The sequence below is a fragment of the Lynx canadensis genome, chromosome D4 (assembly GCF_007474595.2).
Source record: "Lynx canadensis isolate LIC74 chromosome D4, mLynCan4.pri.v2, whole genome shotgun sequence".
Taxonomy (NCBI): domain Eukaryota; kingdom Metazoa; phylum Chordata; class Mammalia; order Carnivora; family Felidae; genus Lynx; species Lynx canadensis.
This window is the reverse complement of record NC_044315.2, coordinates 71,044,474-71,049,522: the sequence shown is the minus strand read 5'-3', so window position 1 is coordinate 71,049,522 and position 5,049 is coordinate 71,044,474. Positions and strand designations below refer to the sequence as shown.

Below are 5,049 nucleotides of genomic sequence, written 5' to 3'. Positions count from 1 at the left end.
AATAGACTGTGAGACCATTGGGAGTTACTAGAATTCTGAAGTTCTTCATTAGTAGGAAGGATTTGTTTGCTAAGATTTGTTTGTATTACATGATGAGCTAATGCAGACTAGTTGCTTATCAGAGTGCTTGGTACAAGGTCATTAATAAATCGCCAGTAGTTCTTACATGGATCCTTTCCCAAGTTGCCAAAAATTATTGATTAAAAACAGAAAAGAATGAGCATTCAAAATAACGTATCAACAGTATAGGCTGACAGCCTGTTGCCAGAATCTGGGAGGAATTGTCACTAGTCACTATCCTAAATGAAACTCCATTTATAAAATAAGTGGGTTTTTTCCTCATTCTTCACCTCGTGAACCAAAGCTATTTATTAATTAATTAATTAATTTATTTATTCATTTATTTATTTATTTTAATGTTTATTCATTTTTTTTTTTGTTGTTGTTGTTGTTTTTTTTTAATTTATTTTTGGGACAGAGAGAGACAGAGCATGAACGGGGGAGGGGCAGAGAGAGAGGGAGACACAGAATCGGAAACAGGCTCCAGGCTCCGAGCCATCAGCCCAGAGCCTGACGCGGGGCTCGAACTCACGGACCGCGAGATCGTGACCTGGCTGAAGTCGGACGCTTAACCGACTGCGCCACCCAGGCGCCCCTGTTTATTCATTTTTGAGACAGAGAGAGACAGAGCATGAATGGGGGAAGGTCAGAGAGAGAGGGAGACACAGAATCTGAAACAGGCTCCAGGCTCTGAGCTGTCAGCACAGAGCCCGAAGCGGGGCTCAAACTCACGGACAGCGAGATCATGACCTGAGCTGAAGTCGGACGCCCAACCGACTGACCCACCCAGGCGCCCCCCAAAGCTATTTATTATCATCATCACCAACATATGTAACTTATTCTATGCTGGATTGTGTGAAGTCTATGACTCACTTGGGTTCCAGGCACCCTCACCCATTAGCCATCTTCAGGGCATCTGGAATCTGTGGAATTATGTGCAAATTATGAATTTTTCTGAGGAGAGGATCCATAGCCTTCGGAAGGTTCTCAAAGCATTAAGAAGCTCAAAGCCACTGCTCCCATAGACTAGGAAACGGTGTCAGGTAGAACCTTCTTGTTTTACAGAGAGCCCAGATGGGGTGTCACCCCAACCTGTCTTGTTCACTTGCATTGATCCCCGAAAGCCTCTATACCTTCACCCATGAGCTCTCAGCCTGGTGAAAATAATCCTAATTTGCAAGAGAGAAATACACATATTACAGATTTTATTTTCACTAACATCCGGTAAGTATCTTATTCCTATTTTTGAAAGATGGCCTTATCAAATTCTTTATCATTTTCTGGTATTTCTTGCCATTTTTGTATCTGTCACTGCCTCTAAAATCCAGAACCTTAAGTCTGAAAGGTTCGGTTATCACACTACGATGCTGTTTTATTTGGTTATTCACATATTTTCTCAGAATTTGGAAGTCTGACATTCAGATGTTTCCCAAAAAATCCATCAGTTCCTGAAACTGAAGCCATTGCTTTAACGTGTGCTTGCGAAGTACACAAAAGAAACCAAATGTTCTCTCTCCACCCTATAATAAGACCTTCATTATCCAAAGAATAGAAAGCACTAAACAAAATTCAGGAATTGATTCGTCATTTATGTATAATGGATAAACACTTGCAGAGTAGAAGGAGCATAGAAATTGTTAAGCCTACTAAGTTTAAGCATAGAAAATAAAAAAATACAAAGTAGTTAGCAGAAGCTGAATTATGAAATTGTAACATTAGAACTCTGCTGTGAAAATGGCCCCCAGATCATTATTCATGAGCCTGGTTGTTCCAGTCGTCACATTTAATAGGTACTTTTCAGGCACTGATTTTTAATAATGGCCACAAGACTTACGTTTTTATTCCAAGGTTCTTGGCATTTGCTTTTTTCCTTCCAAATGAACTTACCTGATAGCGTTTGGTCGGAAAACTTGTCAGGCCTCGAAAGGGATGGTGGCAAACTTTAGTAAGGTGCTAGCTGTACGTGGTCAAGTTCAGGAAATGCACTTAGAGCTGTAGAAGCTTGTCACTCCAGATAAGAAAATTAGGAAGGTTCACTAGTGTGGTGGTAAGCCAGTTACATCACAAACAGAATCTCATGTGTTCCTCCCACTTCTCAGAAGAGCCAGAGTGAAATCTGATACTTCTTATGATGTACTTAAAAGCATAAATATGGGTTACTGGTTTACTCTTACATTCCTGGTTAGGGCTGATAATTTGCACTTGAAAAAAAAATGAACAGATATAAAAACTGGATATTCCTTTTTTTAAATGTAATTTATTGTCAGATTGGTTTCCATACAACACCCAGTGCTCATCCCAACAAGTGCCCTCCTCAATGCCCAGCACCCACTTTCCCCTCTCCCCCAACCCCCATTAACCCTATTTGTTCTCAGTATTTAAGAGCTTCAAAAAACTGAGTATTCTTAAATATCACCTGAAGAAAACCTGTCTGTGATGCTGACAGAATTATATAACGGAGAAACAAACATAGGCTAAATGAAAGAAGGCAAGCACAAAAGACCACATCCTGTGTGATCCTAGTTATAGGAAATGTTCAGAATAGGTAAGGACGGAAGGTCGATTAGTGATTCCCAGGGCTCACAGAGTAAGGGAGACGACGGGAATGGCAAGTGACTGCCACTCAGTAGGGAGTTTCTTCTAGAAGTAATGAAAATATTCTAAAATTAGATCATAATGATGGCTGCACAGCTCTGTAAATGGACTAAAACCATTGAATTTTGCACTTTAATTGGGTGAGCTTTATGTAAGTAAATTATATTTCAGTAAAACTGACAAACATATATATTATCAATGTTTTGGGAGGCATTCTGGAGCATTAGACACTTTTACCTTAAAAAGACAGAGCAGAGGCCCCACCTTTCCATTCCAGCTGCTGCTTCTTTCCCCACCGCCGCCAATCCCAGATCTGTTCTTTAGTGCAGACAAAAAAGCAGGTATCGATAGGTCAGGAGAAGAATGACATTCAAACAGATTTCCAGCAACAAAGGCTTTGGAGGATTGTAGAAGGGTTTGGAACATGACAGTGTTGAACTGAACTGCAAAATAAAATTGGCTGTCTCCTTACTGATGTGGGCAACAAAGGCAAAAGAAAAAAATTAAGTCTCCTGATGATTTACAGCCCATTGAGGAGTCCTTGAGACTGGCAGAGTGACATTCCTGTAGGAGGTCAGCTGCCTTCATGATGACACTTTGCTGAGGGCAAAAGGCAATCTTAGCTTAACATTATCCTGACTTCCAGGTTCCTCTAAGTCTACTTTAACATGTAAAAATTCCTTTGGAAACTTCCCCCAAATGTATGTTGGCAATCATCCTCCAAGCATACGCTGATATACATCTGACAGGTCTCATGACTGAGCATTTACTAAACAGAAATAAATGACCTCTTCCTAACAATAACAGCTAGCCCTGTCAGGGTCCTGGAAACCTTGCTCCCAAGATTCCTTAGAGAATTACACTATCCCCAGCCTCCGCCCAACTTGAAAGTGCATAAGCAGTCACCCATCACAACCCCAGTGCAGCTGTTTCTGCCCACGGGTTCTTTGCGTGTGCTTTAATAAAACCACCTTTTTGCACCGAAGATATCTCAAGAATTCTTTCCTGGCCGTCAGCTCCGAACCCCAGCATTCCCACATCACTTACTACCAAAGGCAGAAACTGGAAAATCCTCTGCACTGAGTTGGCTGTCTGGTTTAACTTGCACAGAACAAAATTTTGTATCAAAGTCTGGTTCTCATCAAGCTGCCTCAGAACATGGCCTTGTCATTGCTCCAGATACCAGCCCTCGTGTCTGTAATTTTAAAGGAGAAGGCTAGAGCTGGGACTTTGGCAACGGCGCTGGGCTTTATGTGGATGCTATTGAAGATCCTTGGAAAATTACCTATAGAATGTATTCTTAGGTAACTGAGGAGCTGCCCAACTCATAAATGCCCATTTTCCAGTGGACCCACAAAGGATGTCAATTTCTGGCCACTCTGTGGAAGCACATGAATCTCTCATCTGTACTTTGAAGAATCCTGCAAAGTACAAATCTGTGTCAGCATTTGTTCCAATTTGCAACCCAGTGCTCTGTCTTTGGGACACACACACACACACACACACACACACACACACACACACACACACACAAAAGCCTTTAGTGGATATTTGGGAAGAGATCAAAGTAAGTGGAAGGCTTATACTGCCTCTCATCTTTTGAAGTCCTATCCAGGTTCTCAGCTAGACGTGCTAATTGACCAAGGAAAAGATGACCAGTTCCTTTCAGATGGACAGTTACTACCTGGTAACTTCATAGCTGTTTGTACAAAGTCCCTGTTGTTTTCAGATTACAAGAGGGTTATTATTATAGCTACTACTTCATTGCAACCTTTATTACTGATCATATCAGACATCATCCTGAATGCTTGAATGCATGAATAACTACAGATAAGAGAGTTTCTTCAGGCCTATAGAATTGTAATGAACAGAATTGCAGGGGAAAAGGATTTGAAAACTCTGGATTTCATAGTGCTAAAAATGCATCATTCCATAGTTGAATCACTTTGAGAATAAATATAAAAAGCCTGAAAAGGAAAGTACTTTTGGTTTTCTTATTCTGTGACATAAAACAGGTTTTGTTGTCATTTCTCAGAGATCATGAAGTTTTTCTAATGTATCCATGTAATAATATTGAAACTACAGTTGAAAACTTGCTTCAAAAGAGTGCTTTGGTACTAAATTTTTTCCCCGCTGTTTCACAAAACCATATGTATTTAATGAGTTCCCTGCTCTAATAGTTAACTACCCATACTCTAATCTTTTGCTGTATCCAGTATGGTTCACAGATTAGCATCATTAGTATCTCCCGAGAGGTTACTAGAAATGCAGAATCTCTACTCCAATCCGGCTGAATCAGGCCTGCCTTTTAACAGAATCATAGGCACAAGAAGGTGATTCATATGCACACGAAAGTGCTCTAAAGTAGGGCTTCCCACAGAAGATCTCCAGAGC

The 5,049-nt window shown here is 40.7% G+C and overlaps 1 pseudogene; it reads left to right on the top strand.

Moving 5' to 3' along the window:
* Positions 1 to 3,018: 3,018 nt before the first annotated feature.
* LOC115500130 lies at positions 3,019 to 4,475 on the top strand (annotated as a pseudogene).
* Positions 4,476 to 5,049: the final 574 nt, after the last annotated feature.